Genomic DNA, 21415 nt, shown 5'->3' on the forward strand with positions numbered 1-21415 from the left:
ACACAGCCCGAGCGTAACTCAAATCTATCTGTTGGTCATAATGCCCACACATGTTCTTTTTCCAAATGGTACTGAAAGGGAAAGTGGCTGTTTGGGGTGAAGAGGTCCAGGCTGGCCTGGCCCTAGGACTGGGGAAGTTTCCAGGTGGAGGTTAACTAGCCATTGTTCCGGCAGTGTCCAAAGGGGTGGGGAGGGGGCTGTAGGGTCAGTCTCAGGACAGGAGGCAGGAACAAACAAGAGCCTGGACTTCAGTTATCTGTCTGCATTCCTTCCCTTCTGCATGAGGCTTTGCATGGCTTGTCACCATCCATTTCACGTTCTGGTCCCGGAGTCTGAGACCCGAATGAGCTGAGGAAGAAGGGAAAGGAAGGGAAGAACGATGGGGCAGGAGACTCTAAGGAAATGGGCTTCCTTCCGTTTTCTTCATGAAGTCTCTCAAGAAATTGAGGGTGCTCCCAACACCAAGTGGAAGCTCTCATGCACCTTTCTGTGTTTGTCCAGAAAACATGGGTCTGTGCTGAGAGTTCCCTCTTTCCCTCTGTAGCTCTGACTCAAGCAGAAGCCAGCACTGGCCTTTTGAGTCTTGGTGCCAGAGAATTTGAAAATGAAACTCATAGAACAATGGGAACAGCCAGAGGGCAGGGCTTGGCGGCCTGTTCAGCTCTGCCCCCGGAAGAGACCGGCACCCTGCCTGGCATGCAGGAGGTGCTGGGGAATCAAGTCTCCAAGAATAGCCCTGACCCACATTGGAGCCGGCCCCCACTTTGTGTGATTGGACAGAAGCCAGGAGAAATCACTGCCTTCCCCAGCCATATCCTCCTGGGGTGCCAGAACCAACTCAGGCCCTGCCTTAGATCCCTTTGCTGGGGGCAGGTGCTGCCGCAGCCAGGACCCTCTTTGCATGGCCCAAGGCAAGGCAAAGCGTTAATGTCTCTGTCTAGGTGGGGTGAGAGGTGAAAGGGTAGAGCCAGGCCCTGGGGAGTTGTAGACCTCAGATATACTGAAACTGGGCCCCCCAGGCCACACCTGGTTCCTATCAGCCTCCACCTGCTACCCTCTTCTTCCAATTCCAATTTACTTTCAAGTTGGGTTGCTTCAGGAAAGGAAGCCACATACTCCCTTAACATCTAGGGCAGATGGGGTCTAATTTAGAATCAGCAATTTCAGTCAACGTTAGGGACATCCAGTGCACACTCTTCTCCTTCCCATTGTACCAACGGGAAACTGAGGCCTGGAGTGGGGAGAGAATTTGGCCAGGTCTCTGGGTGAGCCAGAGGGAGGGTCACAAACACTCCAAGCACAACCTAGCCTCACTGGTCTTCTCACTTTTGATAGCAGTGGGTCAGGCGGCACAAACATCTCTGGTTGTTTTACAACCGAGATTTTCTTTAAAAAAAAAAAAAGAAAAGAAAAAAATGTCAACCATTCCTTTGCTCCATAAAACATACATGAGATTTGCAAAAGAAGGCTGGGAACGGCCCGAGGCCTTGGCACCGCAAATCCTCCACCTTATCTCCAAATTAATTCTGGACCCTGGGTCCAGTCAGCCAGGCATGGCAGCTTTTTAATGCCGCCTCAGGCGAAGGCGGCTGGCGTTTGGTGAGCATCTATTTTACATGTGAGGTTGGTGGGCCTCCCCACTCCTTGCTTGTATTGCGGAGGAAACTGAGTCCCAAGAGGGCCCAAGTCATTCATCCAAGGACACGCGGCGCCAAGGGGCGGAGGCGTTGAGGGCACTAGGCCTGAGGGCCGGGAGGGCGCTAGGCGGGCAGGAGCCGGCACCACTAAGCGGGTTACGGGGAGGAGAGTGGGCCCTCGCCCGCGGACTCCCCAAGGCTGACAGAGGCGATTCTGGCTTTGGCGGCTCCAGGGAACTCCAGAAATCCCAAGGAGAGATTCCGGGCCACCAACTCCCCAGAAAGTTGGCTCGCAGCCACTCCCAGGACGGCCGGGAGCTGCGGGCCAAGATGGCACTGATCGAGCGGCGAGACGCGCGCGACGCACCCCACGGCCGCCGAGGGGACACCCGCGCGACCCCGGCCGCGAGGCGGATGTCTCCTGCGGCCCGGCACGCACAGGCCTCGGCGCCGCCGCACGCGGGTGGGCACGCGCGCGCCCGCCGGCCCCGCCCCCTGCCGCCCCGCCCCCGCCGCGCGCCCTCCCTCCCGCCCGCCCGCGCGCCGCGGCCCGGAGCTTCTCGATTGGCCGCGAACGGTCACCTGACGCTCTGTTATTTCCTGTGTGTTGGGAGAATGGAGAGAAAAAACCCCGAGCCGAGCCGCTTTCGGCCCCTGCGAGGCGGCCGCGGCCTCCGCCAGGAGAGTCCGCCCTGAGGCGCGCCTGACCGGGGAGCGAGCGCGCGGGCCGGAGCGAGCCTCCAGGGGCCGCGGCCCCGGCCCGCCCCGCCGCCGGCCCCGGCGCCCGAGCTGGAGGCGGCGGAGGCTCCCCCACCCCCACCCCGCGCAGCGCCGTCCGCCGCCGCTCCCTCCCCTCCCGCCCCCGGCCGAAGCCGAGGGACCGGGCGGGGGGCTCCCGCAGGTAACCGCCGCCCGGGCCTGAGGGGGAGGGGCAGAGGTCAGGGTTGAGGAGCTAGGGCCAGGCCGGGTGTCTGGCCTCTGGGGCTGGGGGCAGAGGTCTTTGCCCGGCCCGACCTGGGAGTGCTGAGCCCCAGGACTCCGAGGCCGGGACTCGGGTTGCTGAGGCGACTGTCCCTGCCCGGCCCGACCCGGGAGTGCAGAGAGGAGCGGCCTGCCCTGGCCTCGGGGCGTTGAGGGGAAAGGCTCCGGCCTGGCATCGGGGCGCTGAGGAGTCTCGGGCCGGCCTGGGAGTCTGGCCGGGCTTGGGCACCGGTCCTGGCCTGAGGGTGCCAGGGGAAGGTACCTGCTCGTCGCGGCCTCGGGCGCAAAGGCGGCGGATGTGAGCGGGCGGCGCCCGGGGATCGGCGGGGTCAGCGCTGCCCGCCCCGGGGTCCGTGGCAGCCCCGGGTATCCCGCGGCTCTCGCCGCTTCGCTGGGGGCGAGGCGGGCGGGCTGAGGGCCGGGCTTGGGGAGGGGCCGGGCGGGCTAGCGGGCGGGAGCGGAGCTGGGGCGCCGGAGCGCGCCCCTGCCACGGGAGGGCCGGGGGCCCGTTTATTGCCATGTGAACACCTGAAGCCATGTGGACGCGGCTGCTTCTCGCCTGTTGGGGGCGGAGGGCAGGTACCGGCTGGCAGGGCGCAAGGTCCCGGCCCTGGGGGCGGGGAGTGGGGCGCGGGACACACTTCCTGCGTGGGGTTTTCTCCCCCTCCCCCGCCGCGGTGAGCAGGGCGGGGTGTTTGATCCGGTGGTCCCCGTGTGCGAGCGAACGCTCGTTTGGGGGCCCGGTGGTGCTCTAGGCTTCTGGTCCTTTTTGGGGTGGGGGAAAGTGGTGGTGGAAGGAGAGTGGCCGATGCGGCCCAGCCCGCTCTGTCAGCGGCGGGATGTGGAACATCTCCCGTGCGCCTGGATGGGAGTGGAATTTACTGAGTTGCGGGGGGCGGGCGGTGCAGAGGAGGGGCCGCCTTCCTGGGCCCGTGGGTGGGGATTATTGCCTGTTTTTGTGGTTGTGGATACTAGCACTGTCTGCAACCCTTTAGTTTGCCCTTAGGGGACAGATCGAAGTTGGGATTTTTTTTTTTTCCCCCCTTTCCTCTTTGCTTTTTTCCCCACTTGAAGATTAGATGACTCTGATAAATGCTGTAAAATGGATGGAATTTTCGAGCTATTATCTAACAGACAGATCTTTGAATGATAATTGGACCCTTATGTTAACTGCCTCAGTGAGGAGTTTTATAAAACGTCTTAAATGGGGTGGCAGCTTGGTGAAGTGGGAAACTGCACTGAAGTTCGACTTGGAGGTCCAGGAATCTACTTCCAGCTTTACCACCAAATAAACTGTAACCCTGGCCAAGTTACCTACCTCCCCAAGGCTCCAGTTTTTTCATCCATTCAGTGAAGGCTCTCCTTCAGGTCAAACATTACAGGGGTTTTAGGTAGTCCCCCCCCCCCGCCCCCATCTTGTGCTTTTGTTTTAGTCATAGGCGACTTCCTGAGAAATGCAGGCTGTCCCTTACCTGGCTTTTAAAAGCCTGTCTCACTTTTTAGTTTTCAGCCTGTTCCTTCTCCAACAGGGTGTGAGACTTGGTCGGGGTGCAGTTTTTCCTCAAATCCCAGTTGCTGGTCTGTGCTTCTCAGAAATATTCTAGCCTATGCTGAATGTGCCTTGTATTTTTTCTCTTTGCAAGAAGTAGTTATCAGGAAAAAGGTTTTTCAGAGAACATCTGACTACTTGGAGTTGTGGCTAATGTGTGTTTGGGTCTGTGTGTGTTGGTTGGCTCCTAGGAGTTCCAAGATCTTTCTCTGCAGGGTACTGTGGAGGGATCTTATTTAAAGTTCTTTCAAGGGGTATTTGGTGTTCGGGTAACTTTTGGAGTTTCCAGCTTTAGTATTCTCAGAGTAGGGATAAAGTGGAATTCCATAATATCGCTTGTGAAGTGGTGTGCTAGTGGAGTTAACTGTCGCCTCAGGGTGCACTAATTATTTGCATCCCCATCCCCAATTTATTCCTTAATGGCAGCTGGACGCTTCCTCTCAGATGCTGAGGAACCCCAGTCAGTTTCACTGATTTTATGGTGTGTGAGGGCCTTAGGCCATGCCTTTGACTGGTTAGTCCTTCTGGACCAACCTCAGATGTTGGTCTTGCTTGTCTTAAATTTCTAGTACTGGGATGCTTGAAGGACATGTGCTTAATGTGGTGTAATATGTCTTTCTTGGACCTTTTTTTTATTCATTCAGTGCAGACAGTTTCAAAAAGGGTCACAGCATTGGGAGGTATGCTCATTATGCTGACTTTGGAGACACATTGGTAGACTTTTTCTTGTATGTTAACATCAGGCCTGTCACATAGGTAGACACTTTTATGTGGCTATAAAGATTGATTATTTGGAATTTCCAAAACTAAACAATTTATTCTATGTTGGTATTTGAATTATGACCTTGTGTTTTTTGTGGCCTTTTTAAAACCTTATAGTTACTTAAATTGTAAACAGTTACCACACGTTAATTTACATTTTTGTTGTAACTTATGAGGAAAAAGTTATAGAACTCTTAGAGAGGTAAAAGTTTGTTTGTGTTTATGTATGTGAGATAAGGTTGCCAAGGTGGTAAGATGTCAGGAGATGTGGGTTTTAGGTTCTGCAACCTTTTTTTTTTTTTTTTAACCTTCATAAAATGTAATGAATGTAGACCAAGAAATTAGATTTGGACTTCTGGTGAGTTCAACCTTTTCTTCAGAAAGAGAGGAAAGGATGCTAACATTCGTTTTAAAAAACAAAACCAGAAACACCTCAGAATGCTAAATTCTGTCCGAGGTATTTTAACTTATCTTGCAAAATCCACCCAGCAGACCTGAGAGATATATCACCTCTCCTTTTCCTAAGAGGTCATAGAGCTAATGAGAGTCAGGGTCTGATTGTGACCGTCCTCCCCTTGGCTCCAGAGTCTTTACTAGGTCTGTTATAGCTCACTGCCAGCTCAAGACACAAATCAGCCAGTGGTAGGTTGGCTTTGGACTACAGATTTCCTGCTGTGTCCCCCTTCTTTTTCTTTTAAGTTATAATGAATCTGAAATCTGGACTCGGGCAAAATACTGGAAAGGGTGGTTTTTGTGACTGTGCCATATAGTTTAGTGACCTCTGGGAGTTTTCTAAAATTTCACTTTCCCCGTACCTGGCCAGTTTTGCCAGTGCACCTGAGATTTAATCTAAAAACTTCTCTTTCATACCCAATTCTGCCGTTCTATCTTGAGCTGAAAACTTCTTATATCAGATCAAAGAGTGATAGAATATGTAAGGGGCTATCTCTCTTCCTGTCTGTGTTACTACTGGTTTACAATGCACAGGAATCATTATCTGGTGCCTGCTCTCAGTTTGACCAGATGCGACTCAAAAGATATATTTACAAAAGACAACCCTTTCCCCAGTATGCCTTAAGCTCTCTTCCTCATGGGGGCTTATGTTCAAGGCACCTTAGTGTTCGTTAGATCTGTCTGGGGCTTCTGACTCGGCTGCCTTCATTTTCTTTTTGTGGAGGTAAGAGTAACAATAAAGCAAAACAATAAAACCCTATTTATATTGGAGCAATACTGTACATAAAAATCATACATTTGAAATATAGTGAAATCAGGGCTTTTATAGAGCATGATTTGGTCACATTGCACTTAGACTGAATAATTTTTTTATATTATTAGGTAGCCTTGAAAGTTCTCTTAATACCTATGGTACATGCAGTATGGATGGAAAGATTCTCTTGGCAACAAACACAATCAGTACTTTCTGCATTAGAGCTGTGTTTACTTTGTAGGTAATGTGCATGACCCAGCAGGAAGAAGAACTATAAAGTGACTTATTGGTGTATCTGTGGCTTGTTATCTGATGCTTCATTGTGGGGAAGAAAGAGAAAACATTAGCTACAGGGAAAAATATGCTTGTTGCAGTCTGCATATGTAAGCTGTTCTGTGGGAAAGGGTGGAAGTTCATTGGAACACTTGAATATCATCCTGATTGGAAGGTGGTTACCATGTTTGAACATCACGTCAGTAAACATGGATTAAGGTCCTCTGTGTTCTAATTTTCATTAACAAGCTTTTGTAGGTACTGTTCTAAACATGGGAGATGCAGTGGTGAGCAAGATAGAGAAGGAGCCTGCTCTGGAGAGGGATTGTAGACAGTAAGTAAGAGTGTCTGGCGGTGATAATAGCTATGAAGAGAATAAAAAGACAATATGATAGTGACTCGAGGGATGCTGCTTCAGAGTGGTCATGAAGATGTACCCTCTTATGAAGTGTTTTCTGCCAGCAGGGCAGTCAAACTTGATCTGTGGGATGGATGAAAATGGCATTAAACAAAGTTTGCTTTAGTCCTGAGCATCTTGAGAAGTTAATCCAAAGAGTAGAAGTGGGTTGGTTGAAGTCTTCCCTCTGTTTATATCTATGCTTTGTGAATGGGGACCTGGCTCAGAAGAACTTAAGGGGGATCATTAGTGGTACCTTGTAAAGGGTAAGAAAAAAGAACGTGTCTGCTTTATTAAAATTGTTCTCATAAAAAAAAGATGTGTAGGGAATTCCCTGGCGGTCCAGTGGTTAGGACTCCATGCTTCTACTGCAGGGGGCACCGGTTCGATCCCTGGTTGGGGAACTATGATCCCACAAGCCACGCGTGGGACCAAAAAAAAAAAAGCCAGAGATGTGTTATTGTGTTGATGAGTGCTAGGCATTATTAGAAACATCGTTTAATTATGTTTATGTTTCTTTGTTGAGTTGGATTGGGGTGTTACAATCATTGTACTTTGCTAAAGCTTCAAATGAAGCCAGCAAAAGTTAGTGATATCTGTATGCAGGACACTCTGCTAGGTATTGCTTCAGTTGGAGGATCCCAGGTGACCTTGGGTTGGGGAGGGAGTTGTTGGAGGGAGCGAGGGTGGCTGAGAGTGGGGGCTCTGGCAGGAGAGGAAACAGCGCAGGTCAGACAGGCTTCGTCATCCACAGCCAGGAGGGTTCATCCTCCGCACTTTTCCCAGCCAGCCAGTGGCATCCTACATACCTTCACCCACCCTTTCTGTGCTCTCTGGTAGAGTTATATAGAGAACTGAAAGAAACCTAAGAAATCGTCTAGTCTGGCACTTTACAACTTCTTTTACAACTCAGGAAAGATGCCAAGAAGGTGGTGACCTGCCCAAAGTTATGCGGCTTTACACTGACAGTCAAGGCTAGGACCCTGTTCTTTGCCAGCGAGGCTAGTGTTCTTTCCACCATAGCCCCTGCTCTGACCAGAGGGTTGATAGTTAACAGTTGCTCCTGAGTAGAAAAAGAAAGGAAGCCTCTGGGTGCTAATGTATGCATTTAGGAAAAAACCTGTGTAGTTGCAATCTTAAGAAGTCAGGGAAAAGACAGTACATCAATCTTGAAAGCAGAGTACTACTGTTACTTTTCACAAAGTTATGTAGTATTGGTTTCTTTGGACCCACTGAGATACAGCCTCACCCTGATTATGTCTTGGTCCACAATGGATGACGTGGAGAAGCTCTTTGCCACATTCAGCATTAGTTGTGAGGTTCAAATTAGGCCCTTTAGACGTAGGGAGAAATTTCTGTTATGTGGCTAAAATTGAGTTCTAGAATTCAAAAGAGGTAAGGCCCTAGCAGTCCTAAGTTTTTCACCTCTAGACCTCAAGTTTCAGGGAAGGTTTCACTTCTACATTTAGAAGCGTCCTAAGGTAAAGCATTACTTTGGGAGCCTGGAGATTATTCACTGTGCCTGACAAGAGTAGGGATTCTTGAGCAGGACTACTTCCCTGGACATTTCCCTGACTTAGTACTCTGGTGGGTCAGTTACCCGAGGACAGGTTTGTATCCCTTTGACAGTAATATGAGAGGACATTCTTGCAATAGAAAGTCCATATGATGGGAAGTTTATGGAGGCAGCAGAGCATGTGAAGGAGGATGTGTGGCCTCAGCCTGGCTCCATCACTTATTAGCAGTGAGTGACCTTGGGCATTTTGCTTGAGCCACAGTTTCCTTGTCTGTAAAATGGAGATACATCTTCCTCAGGGCCGGTGAGAGAAGGAACTAAAATAGAAAAAGTATATAGTGGAGTGCACCACCTATAGGTGACACTCAGTGAATGGTAGTGTAGTTGTCCATTAAACAAACATTCCACATTGTACTGTGTACCAAGACATTGTCTAGAGCGGGGCTGGTTCCTGACAATCCTGTTGATTTTACATCCTCCAATATCTGCTCAGTAGAGAAGGGCAATTAAACAGGGCTATTGAAAGTGCTCTGATGGGGGAGTACATGGTGCTGTACCAAGATATGTCCTCCTGACTTGAAAGGTCACAGGAGGCTTCTCAAGGGAGGACCATTCGCTTCCTCATCCAGGCGCTTGTCTCACCAATCACTTCCCACCTCTGTGGCTCGTTCCTCCCCTTCTTCTGCTTAACTGTTGGCATTCTCTGGACCCTCTTATTTCATCGCCCTCGCTCCCTGGGTGCTGTCGGATATCCCTAGGCTTTGATGATTGCCCATAAGCTGATGACCCGCATGTTGATATCTTCGGCCAGACCTCTCCTAGCTCATCCAGCTCCTGCTTGAGACTGCCATTTGAATATCTCACTAGTAACTTGAGCTTCGTAAGTCCAGAACTAACACGTGTTCCTCAAACTCTCCTCCATTTGTCCCCTTCTCCATAAGTGGCTTTACCATTTACCCACTCTCTCAAATCACATTCCTCCTTTTTTCTCACCACCCTCCATATCTAATCCATCACCATGTTACTGTCAGTGCTGTTTCCATAGTACGACTTGAATCTGTCCACTCTACTGCCACAACCACTGAGCCACCATCATCTCCTACCTGGAACACTGTGATTGCCTCTTAACACAGCCTCCCCATTTCTACCCGTTTGTCTGTCTCTATTCCAGTGTGCCCAGAGCAGCCAAATAGTCACCTGTCTTTCCTCCCTTACAATCGTTTAATGGTTTCTCATAGCACTTAATAGAGAATCCAAACTCCTTCCCATTTCTCCCAAGGCTCTGAGTCCCCTGGCCCCTACCCACCTCTCTGGCCACCTCTCTGCTGCTTTTGCTTGCCATCCTTCAGACACATGGACTTTCTCTGTGTCCTCTGAAGGCTCCAAGCTCTTTCCCATCTCAGGGACTTGTTATATGCTGCTGCTTCTGCTCAGAACACTGTGGCCAACCCAGCCTTTTCTCATCTTTCAAGATATTTGTTGAATGAAAATAAATAGCATGAGACAGGCAATAAAGGGGATGGGGTAAGGAGGAAAAGTGTCCTTGGAGCGCATCTACAAAGGTCTTAAAAAAAAAAAAAATACAAATGTTTGAAGAGCTAAAAGAGTGTCAGTTTGGCTGTGGTGTAGGTAGTTATTCAAGCGAAACACCTGGGAGTCAGGCAGCAAGAACCCAAGTACACTGCTGATGAGGCTATAAAATGATGCCATCACTTTGGAAAAGTATTTTGGAAGTTTCTTAAAAAGTTGAACGTTATGTCTACCCTGTGACCCAGCGGTTCCATTTCTAGGTATTAATCCAAGAGAAATGAAAATATATATCCACAAATAAGCCTTGTACAAGAATCTTCTTAGGAGCTTTTTTCATGATAGTCGAAAACTGGAAACAGTCCAGACGTCCATCCAGTGGGAGAATGGATAAACAAAACGGCATGTTCATACAGTGGAAGACCACTCAACAGTGCAAAGAAACAAACTACTGACACATGTAACAAGGAAGAAGGAAGAATTTCACACAAATTATGCTGAGTGAAAAGCCAGACACAAAAAAGTACATAATGGATGATCCCATTTATAAGACATTCTAGAATAAGCAAAAGTAGTCTGTGATACCAAAAATCAAATCAGTGGTTGCCTCTTGGGTGGAAGGGTGTTCACTGGGAAGGGGACATGAGGGAACTTTCTAGAGTGATGGAAATGTTCTGTGTCTTGATAGGCATTCATCAAATCTTATTGAATGATATACTGTATGTAATTTTGCTGTATGTAAATTATACCTAAAAACAACCTACGAATTGTTCTAGATTTCTTTTTCCCCTCTCACTCTCAACATTTAATCTCCCAGCAAGTTTTGTTCATTTTATGTCCAAAATACATCGTAAACTTGTTCCTTCCCATCTCAAGCACCATCCCCTCTTATCCGGACAACTGTATTATTAGCTTCCTGACTGGTTTTCCAACTCCCAATTTTTTTTGCCCTCCCAAACCATTTTTTCTGCTTTTCAGCTAAAGTGATCTTTAAAAATTCAAATTGGGTTATGTCAGTTGTCTTCCTACAACCCTCCAGTAGCTTTCCATTGCTTTCATGGTGGCCGACAGGGGTCTCTCTGACCCCTGTCTCCCTCTGAGCCCATCTGGCCTGGCCTCCTCCTTGCTCCCTTAAGTTCCAGCCTCTTTGACCTTCCTTCTGTTTCTCGAACACCTCAAGCTCATAAGCTCATTTCTACCTTAGGAACTTTGCCCTCAGCCCTTCCCTCTGCCTCCTGGAGCACTCTGCTTCCCAAATCTGTGTGAGACTTGTTTCTGTTTGTCATTCTGGTTCAGTTTATCTTTTTTTTTTTTTTTTTTGGCCACACTGCAGCACGCAGCATGGAGGATCTTAGTTCCCGGACCAGGGATTGAATCCATGCCCCGTGCATTGGAAGCACGGAGTCTTAGCCACTGAACCACCAGGGAAATCCCCAGGTTCAGTTTAAATATCTCTTTCTCTGTGAGGTTTTCTCTAGTCCTCACAGCCTAAAGTAGTGCTCCATCACATCAGCCTGCTTTATTTTATTCATAACTTTTATCACCATCTGAAGTTGTCTCATCCTTTTATTTATTTGTTTGCCTGTCTCCTCCCTCTAGGATTAAGCTTGGCTTGTTCACTGCTGTACACTCAATGTCAACAGCAGTATTTGACACATAGTAGGCCATATGTATTGACTAAGTGAAGATATTGAGGCTGGTGATGACGAGATGAGAGCGAGCTTACTAGGAGGTAGATTTGTGAGGGAGAAGGAACAACCAAGGAGAGTCAAGACTTCTGGCTTGGAAATTAGGTGGTGGTGATACCATTCATTGAAATAGAAAACAATGGAGAACAAGAAGATTGGGGTGGGGTAAAAGTGATGAATTTAATTTTGGACTTAAGTTTGAGATGCCTGTAAGGAAGGCATCAAGTGTTCGAGACACAGAACTGACATTTAGGAGAAGGAACTGGGCTGTAGAGTAAGACTTAGAGGTTAGCATGTATGTTCCAGCCTGGGAGTAGATGAGATTGCTCTCGGGGGTGAACAGGGAATGTCAATATGTGGAGAAGTGGTTCCTTCCTTTTTTCCTGCCTGAGTGATGGGTGTCTCCCTCCAGTAACAGGGACTTTACATACCTCAGCCCCTAGAAGGTTTTGTAGTTTTAGACACTCCCCACCCCCCAAGCCCATGCCCCAGTTATGTTATTGTTGCTAATAATGACAAGTGCTCAGAGGGTCAGGACAAAATTCTGAGGAATGTGAACGTTTAAGGGAGCAGGGCAGTGTTTAAAGAGCAGACAGGATGCAACCAGACAGGTTAGGAGGAAAACCCAGAGAGCATGGCATGGGGAAAGAAAGTGTCTCAAGTCAGAGGCGGTAGCTGAGGTTATTGAAAAGGGTCAGTTGGGAGGAGAGGGGATAACTAAAGCCAGGTGGTTGTGTATTGATGAGAAAGTGAGGTGAAGAAGTGGAGACAAGTTTGGAGTCAAACCTTCCTAAAATGTGGCTGTTGAGGAAAGTAAAAAGTAGCTATAGGGAGAGTCTCGGGTCAATCGAAGACGTTTTTTAAATATAAGAGAACCTTAAGCATGTGTAAATTGAGGTGCGAAGGAGCCAGCACAGGGCTGTGTTGAAGATGCAGGAGAGTGTTGGGTTGAGGACCTTCCAGTAGAACTCAGGGCCCAGTGTGATCCAGGCGATTGGCTTTTGGTAGTAAGAATACCCGCTTCCAGGGGAAAGCAAGGTGTGTGGGTGGGAAACAGATGGGCATGGGGGCAGGAAGGTAAGGAGTGCTTTTCTGTGAGTTCTGTGAAGGTCCTCTGTGAAGGGGCAAGAGCGAGGTGGAAAGTTGGAAGCTTGAAGAATACAGGAAAGGTCTGAAGAAACTGCTGCGGCAAGCAGATAGAGCCGGCTAAGGAAACAAGAACTGCAGGGGGAAGTAAAAAGTAGTTAAGATGAGCTTTCTGCCTCCAGGATTTTAGAGAAACTGGTCAGACCTTTACAGTTGTTTTGTCTAGTTTTGGATTCCAGTGATTTAGACTCAGCTTTTCCTGCCTGGTGTCCCCATAAGCTTCTGCCATTCCCATTCATTAGACCAGTGACTTATACATTATTCCAGAGCTCTCATGCTTTATTTAACCAGTGCTTATGAAGCACTCACTGTGTTGGGTAGGTGGCAGTGTTCTCAGTGTTGTATCAAAACAGGAAAGGTGGGGGATACTCTTATCCCCTTGGACCTGAGGTACCCCAGGTGGCCTGGCTGTAGTGGAAGTAAGAGTCATCCTCTTCCCAACGCCACAGCTAGAGCAACTCTCACCATCTCTCTCTTCTTATCTTGGGTATCTGTGGAAGACTATTGCTGGAAAAAGTGCAAAGTATTTTCGAATACCACTGCACTAGGCTCTAAGGTCCTTGCGGTCAAGGCTGTGTTTTATTTTATAGCCCCAGCAGCTGGCACATTGCCTATCAATGCATTGAGAGTGAATGCACCATTTTGCCTCTGAGCCCCTGCCTGGAATGCCCTCTCTTTCTCCTCTGTCTTTATCCATATGTTACAGTTACTATGGAATGTGTCTGTTTCACCACAAGGTTGTATTCTTATATGGTCACCATGCCTTGTTAATCTTTATTTCTTTATGTCCCCTTCACATAGTATGTATTAAAGTAATGTTAAATTTGGATTTGTTGTAAAAAACTTGCAAAGCATCTTTAAGAGTAACTAAAATAGTTGAAGAATAGGGGGAAAATTCAGAGAAAATATCCGCCAAAGAAACGAGTTAATTTAGCCTGATAAAGTATCCTAAGCAATGAGTTAATGAGGGTCTTAGGGTATGTTAAAGAGTGATGGCCTGCTGTTCCTCAACTCTGAGAAGGAAAACAGCAGCAGATGAGGTAGGAGGGAGTGCTAGTGGCTTGGGTGGACAAACCAAAGAACTACCTGCCCTGTGAGGAACTCTGGGAATTTCTCCTGGAGAGTTTTAGGCAGTAGAATAGACTCATTTATGTGCAATAATTCCTACTTGATGGCAGAGGCATGGCGAACATGCCTCCAAGATTCCAGCCAAATGACTCCTACACCCTCAACATACACAGTGTAAATGAACCTGAAGACTTACAGGCACCTGTACATTAGTGAACAGACATAAGCAAAAAAGTACACATTGCATTGAATTTAGTGCTGCTGTTCTGTTTTGCTTTTACCTAGTGGATATGTGAGTTTAAACATAATGGGAGTAGAATTTTCATCTTTTAGTTAAGAAGTCTTTGTGGAAGTGGAGTTAAGTTCCAACATATTGAATAAGAGAGGTTTGAGTTGGAGTGAAGGACATTGCAGCCTGTGTCACTTATTAAATGTCTTTTTTTTTTTAACTGAAATTTTGCTACATTGGTTAGCAAAGTGGTAAAAGTTGACTGTCACTAAAGATGAGAGACAGAGGCCAAGTGAAGCCTGTGGGAATGAAACATCAGAGAAAATACAAGAAAAAGAAATTTTCTATTTCAATTCAGCCCAGATTGCTAAATCTATACCATGCTAGGCACAAAAAATGCAAAAGTAAATAAAATGTCTTCCCTTTCCCTGGAATTCAGTGTCTGTGGGAGAGTCAGACATGGAAAATTAACATTCATAAAATCTATATAGGATCTGCAAGACTATAATAGTGGTGCAGCTAGAGTTCTAGGGGAGAACTAGGGAAGAGGTTTACCCCTGATTAAGAATGGGAAGAATATCGGAGAAGACTGAGGGGAGGGGACCTGTGAGCAGGATCTGCAAGGATCGATAGGAGAGAGCATTCCAAGGGAAGGTCCTTCAAGAAGCAAGGCTTGGAAGTATGTGGCATGTTACATATATATATATATATATATATATATATATATATATAGCAAAGTGCAGCCTCTTAGGGGGGCCTGGAGATTACAGGGAAGGGACTGTCAGAGGAAGTATGGGCCAAGGGTGAAGTGGGAATAGCTTGATGATGGGCCTTGAATCTGGGCTAGAGCACTTTATTCTCACTAATGAAACAAGGTTTTGTGAAGAGAGTTGTGATATGTGGTTGAGAGACTTGTCGATTGTGAGGAGAGGTGGAGGTGGGAAGGAGATGGGAGGGCTGGAAGCAAATGGTGAATTGATCATCTTTTCCTGTTCCTGTTCTGGAGGTTTTCCCATGGCCAAATCCCTAGTCTGAATGAGAAGGAACTAAAGCTGGTTTAAACAACATGGGCTTATAGGAAATGTTGGCATCAACCCACTTTAATTCCAAAACAGATAGGCAAGGATATTTTATTTATGAAAAACTTTGAATAAATAATAAATAATTATGTAATTAAACACTTGAAAATATTAACCCTCTTAATTCTTATAAAAATCCTATGAGGGCATACTATTATCTCCATTTTTTCAGGTGAGGAAACTGTAACAGAGAGGTTGAGTGCTTTGCCCAAGGTCTCATCTAAAAAGTAGCAGAGCCAGGATTTGGAATCAGGCATCCTAACTCCACATTCTGTGCCCTTAACTTGTGCACTGTGCGATTCTGTGCTTAATTTGATGAACTGGAAAATAACTCTTGCAGAATAAGTTTGTGACACCTTTGAAGGGAAGAGTTTGGGTTTGGATTTAGGGGGGGAAAAATAGAGTGGAGTCCAGAATTGCCATTTTGGGCCTACTTGTTAGAACAACATCTGTGTGAGGGCGGTTCCCCATCATATCCTCGGCACCTAGAATAGTGCTTGGCGTGTAGTTAGTGCTCAGCAAATAGTTTTTGTGTGAATTAATAAATGAAGTAGAATTTTCCTGCCAGCTTTCAAAGGAATGTGCCATGGAAGCTTCAGTTTCTTTTTCCCCTTTCTGAATTAATGAGTTCCATGTGTTTATTACCTGTTTTTATTGAACTTATCTTACCCAGCTTTCAAAGGATGCCAGCCCAGTCTACTGTTCTCTAGATTTAAAAAAATCAGCAACTTATTTTCAAAATCAAAATATTAGGTTTTAAGATTTCGGCAGAAATCTTTTTATATAAACAAGATTTCTTTTGTTGATGCTTTTTGCTTATATTTAAGATGTAAACCTCGGAAATGTTATTAAGAATTGAAATTGACTTTTTTTTAAAAAATAAATTATTTATTTATTTATTTTTGGCTGTGTTGGGTCTTCGTTTCTGTGCGAGGGCTTTCTCTAGTTGCGGCGAGCAGGGGCCACTCTTCATCGCGGTGCGCAGGCCTCTCAATATCGTGGCCTCTCTTGTTGTGGAGCACAGGCTCCAGACGCGCAGGCTCAGTAGTTGTGGCTCACGGGCCCAGTTGCTCCGCGGCATGTGGGATCCTCCCAGACCAGGGCTCGAACCCGTGTCCCCTGCATTGGCAGGCGGATTCTCAACCACTGCACCACCAGGGAAGCCCCTTGACTTCTAATTATAGTAGTTGATTATATGTTTATTGAATCTTTTCTCAGCAGACCAAGCGTTATCTCTACTTCCCCTTTTTTGCCAATTCAGATATTCTTAATATTCGATACTGGTCCTTCTGTATCTGCTAAAGAGCCTTCCTCAGTGAGTAATTCGTTAGGAAATCTCTTCCAGGAACCCAGTGATAATACAACTCAAGAGGTGTCTCTGCTAATGTAAAGTCACAACACTGATTATGTGGAAGTCACATTATCTGATTTCATTAGCAAATTAATAGGTGATACAGGTTCTGAGGAGGAGAGACATGTTTTCTCTCTGTTTTAGTTCATTCTAAATTAAATCCTTTGGGATAGGAAAATGGGAAATTTTGTCTTTCCATCTAGAGATACATAAAGACTTGGTTCCATAAGCCAATATATTGTTTTTCTTGTTGACTTGATTCAGCTTATTAATACTGTATTAAGAGATATACTTCGTAATATTTTATTTCCTTTTAAGAATAAGATTTAACTCTACTAAATTAAAAATTTGAAAAAAATCCTACTACTCTAACAGTATTTTTGTTCTGAGTTAAAATGGTCATATGAAAATAGTTACTTTTGTTGAAATAGTTATACATGGAAATAATTACATATGTTAAAGAAAAAATGTCAAGAATGTTAGCATAGTGTTTTAGTTGAAACAACTTATAGAACTTTTTTTCTTGAAATGTATCCTTTTATTATAAAATTAGTACATGCTCTTGTTGTAAAATTCAAACAATACATAGGTGTATAACCTTACTCTCCAGAGATAACTATTGTTTACAGTTTAGTGCATATCCCGTACTTTAAAAAAAAAAAAAATAGGCTTTATTTTTTAGAGCAGTTTTAGATTCACAGCAAAATTAAGAGGAAGGTACAGAGATTTGCCACATACCCTCTGCCACTGCACATGCACAGCATCCCCCATTATCAATGTCTCCCACCAAAGTGATATATTTGTTACAATTGATGAACCTACCTTGACACATTTTCACGCAAAGTCCATAGTTTACGCTACAGTTCACTCTTGGTGTTATATTGTATATTCTGTGGTTGGGAGAAATTTATGACCTGTATCCATCATTATAGTATTAAATTAAGGGCAGTTTCACTGCCCTAAAAATCCTCTGTGCTCTACCTATTCATCTCTCCATCCCCCAATCCCTGGCAACCACTGTTTTTTTTACTGTCTCCATAGTTTTGACTTTCAGAATATGATATAGTTGGAATCATACAGTATGTAGCCTTTTCACATTGGCTTCTTTCACTTAGTAATATGCATAAGTTTCTTCCATGTCTGTTGATGGCTTGATAACTCACTTCTTTTTAGCACTGAATAACAGAACTGCCTTTTTATTTGTAGATGAAGGTGGTTCTTAATACCGTTTTACAAAATATTCCGAGGTTTCTGTTTGCAGGTGGTTCATCTCCTGACGACTTCTTTTTTTAAAGATTTTTAATTAATTAATTAATTAATTTGTTTATTTATTTATGGCTGCATTGGGTCTTCGTTGCTGCTCAAGCTTCAGTAGTTGTGGCTCGCGGGCTCCAGAGCACAGGTTCAGCAGCTGTGGCTCACGGGCTCCGTTGCTCCATGGCATGTGGGATCCTCCTGGCCCAGGGCTCGAACCCGTGTCCCCTTCACTGGCAGGTGGACTCCTAACTACTGCGCCACCAGGGAAGTCCCTCCTGAAGACTTCTTAAGTATTTGTTTCAGACAGTTGATGCTAAATTATTACCTAGTTTTTAAATATTGCAGTGCAAAATTTTTTTTTCTTTGTATATTAAATCACTGATTTAATGACTAACATTTATACATCCTTTACCAAGTGCCAGGGACAGTGCACAGTATTTATTTTCACTATTTTATTTAATTCTGATGAAACATAGCTGGAACCCAACTCTGTGTGGCTCAAAACCTTTTTCTCCCTTTTAATATAAAGTGTGTACCTTGTAAAAATACATACTGCATCACTGCTTCCTTCCCCCCCATCTGAGCTTAGAAGCCCCCCCCACACACAGGTTTTCTCTCTCTGCGCCCTACTCTTTCTCCTCACAGCATTTAAACGACATTTTTGTCTTTTATCTTTTTTTTCCCCTACTAAAATGTAAATTCCATGGTTAAAAACTGTGCTTCCTTCACCTTTGCATCTCTGTTGCCTAGAGCAGTACATGGCACCCAATAGGAGCCCACATATTTGTTATGAAGAATATGTACCATAGGCTATATCAGTCTATAAGATTTGCTTTTAATTACTTTTGTGGACAAACTATTAAATTATTCTTTTGTATAGTGATTTAAGTGAGGGAGTTGAAGGAGGGGTCTCTTGAAAAGATGCTGAGGAACCGGTTGAGTAGGAGACAAGGCTGTTGTGGAGGTGGGGACTAGAAGTGGTTTGGACGAGCGTAGTGGGAGACCTGCCTGAGCTCTGTCAGAGCCTCTTTTTTTTTTTTTTTTTTTAATTTATTTATTTTATTTATTTATTTTTGGCTGTGCTGGGTCTTCGTAGCTGCGCAGTCTTTCTCTAGTTGCGGCGTGCGGGGCTACTCTTCGTTGCGGTGCACCATCTTCTTATTGCAGTGGCTTCTCTTGTTTGCACAGCATGTGCTCTAGGCACATGAGCTTCAGTAGTTGTGGCACATGGGCTCAGTAGTTGTGGCGCATGGGCTTAGTTGCTCCATGGCATGTGGGATCTTCCCGGACCACAGCTCGAACCCTTGTCCCCTGCATTGGCAAACAGATTCTTAACCACTGCGCCACCAGGGAAGCCCTGTCAGAGCCTCTTGAATAGTAACTCTTCTTCCCTGGGCCGTGGTTTGGTCTATTCCTAACAACTGCCAGAAGATCTTCTAAAATACACCTTTTGGGCTTCCCTGGTGGTGCAGTGGTTAAGAATCCACCTGCCAATGCAGGGGACATGGGTTCAAGCCCTGGTCCGGGAAGATCCCACATGCTGTGGAGCAACTAAGCCTGTGTGCCACCAATACTGAGCCTGTGCTCTAGAGCCCGCGAGCCACAACTACTGAAGCCCACGCGCCACAACTACTGAAGCCCACGCACCTGGAGCCCGTGCTCCACAACAAGAGAAGCTACCGCAATGAGAAGCCCGCACACCGCAATGAAAAGTAGCCCCCTCTCACCGCAACTAGAGAAAGCCCGCACACAGCAGTGAGGACCCAACGCAGCCAAAAATAAAATAAATAAAAATTAATTAATTAATTAAAGAAATAAAAATAAAATACACCTCTTGTGCGCTGAAGTAAATGTAGATGCCTTGCTTTGTTATCCGCAGTAGGAGCCTTTCCTGCCTTTCCAGCCCCATCTCCCAGTTTCCCTACACGTATTCTCTAGTGCAGCTTCTGTGTTCCCATTTCCATGCATACATCTGTACCCTCTTTTCCCATTCTCTATCATCTATTGGGATCACCATCTTTCAAGGCCTTTCTTTAAATGCTCTTTCTTCCATGAAGCCTAACCTTCCCTTAACTGGGTGTTTCTCTCGTGGCATTTTGTAATTTTCTTGTGTACATTTAATCTTCACTTTTTATTATACCCTTCTAAACATGTTCTTGCCCTCCTTTCCTAGTCCTCTTTGAGGCCAAGGATTGTGGTTGTCAACACTCCTTATATTTTCTGCAGTGCATTGAATATGAGAGCAGACTCTGAATAGTTTTTGAAGTAGAGAAGAACAAAAGTAGGCAAAGCACAGAATTGATGGTACAGTTGTCCCCCAGTATCTGCTGGGGATTGGTTCCAGGAGACACCACCCCACCCACCCCCACCAGGGATACCAAAATCTGCAGATGCTCAAGACCCTTATATAAAATGGCATAGGTTTTGCATATAAGTTATGCACATCCTCCCATATATTTTAAATCATCTCTAGGTTATTTATAATACCTAATACAGTGTAAATGCTAGTTAATAGTTGTCAGAGTGCAGCAAATTCAAGTTTTACTTTTTGGAACTCTCTGGAATCTTTTTTTTTCTCCCAAATATTTTCAGTCTACGGTTGGTTGAATCCGTGGATACAGAGGGCCAACTGTATTTACTTTGGGCACAGGGAAGACTTGTCCTTATCCAAGGATTGTTTTGGTGGTTAGGAACCTTTTGGAAAAGAAGTCAGGATGGAGGTAGGTAAAGAATGAAGTGTAGCAGGTCTCCTACGTTAGAATAGACGACAGGAAGCCGGAAATGACTGGGTGAGCAGCAGCAGTTGTTTTTCAGAGTTCTGGGATGAGTCCCAGCCAGCACTTGTCCTCAGGGGGTTCAGCAGTATAGTGAGGGAAGCAAACAGGTAGATCAGTGATTATACATTATAAAAAATTCGGCCGTAGAGAAGAGAAGGTGCTAGAAGACATTTGTTGATTCTAGAGAAGTGATAGCAGTAAGAGCCAGCAATCTTAGCAAGATTGTGGTCCTGAACAGGTGGGCAGAAAGGTTGGTGTCATGCAGCAGGAGGCAGTCTTAGGGTCAAGACATCCCTTGTCCTGTCCTCCTTAAATGAGCATCGCAGAAGGTATCACAAAGATATTTTAGAACAATGTTGGTGAAAGGTTAGCTTTTAGTGTTTGAGCTCAGATCTTAAGGGAGAAGTAGGTTAGTATTAAAAGAAACAATGGTGAATTTAGTGTTTGAAACCCATATAGCAGCTTGTTCTTCAGTACTTCACGTGTTTGCAGGACTGGCGATTGAAAGTCACAGGAGTGAGCCAGAATTGAGGGAGATGAGTAAGGGTGGGGGGCACCAAGTAATGAGATTACTCACTCTTGGGTGTCCTAGGTTCAAGATACCTCCTTTGGGTTTGGTTTTGTTTCCTTTTTTTAATTGATGTGAAACTCACACAATATAAAACGAACCATTTTTAATATAATACATTATTATTAACTATACTAATCATGCTGTAACTAAATCTCTAGAATTTATTCATTTTACACCTGAAAGTTTGTACCCTTTGACCAAAATTAACTATTTTTAAGTGAACAGTTCAACGATTCAGTGGTATTCAGTACATTCACAACATTATGCACCCACAACCTCTATCTAGTTCCAAAATATTTTCATCACTTCTGAAAGAAACCCCCATACTCCTTAAGCAGATGGTTCAGTTTTCCACTTCCCCCAGCCCCTGGCAACTACCAATGTGCTTTCTGTCTATGGA

General features: G+C 45.5%; 1 protein-coding gene across 2 annotated transcripts in view; it reads left to right on the top strand.

The window, feature by feature from the left end:
• Positions 1 to 21415, top strand: part of TCF20 (transcription factor 20) — a 103033-nt gene that overhangs the window by 4789 nt on the left and 76829 nt on the right. Inside the window, exon 1 of one of the 2 annotated variants that reach the window (XM_061205028.1) lies at positions 2246 to 2538. The exons of the other annotated variant lie outside the window; for it this stretch is intronic. The gene's annotated coding sequence lies outside the window, so the exon portion shown is untranslated. Of the gene's footprint in view, positions 1 to 2245; positions 2539 to 21415 lie in introns of those variants that run through there. 2 annotated transcript variants of the gene reach the window in all.

This window comes from Eubalaena glacialis, chromosome 11 (genome assembly GCF_028564815.1).
Source record: "Eubalaena glacialis isolate mEubGla1 chromosome 11, mEubGla1.1.hap2.+ XY, whole genome shotgun sequence".
NCBI lineage: Eukaryota > Metazoa > Chordata > Mammalia > Artiodactyla > Balaenidae > Eubalaena > Eubalaena glacialis.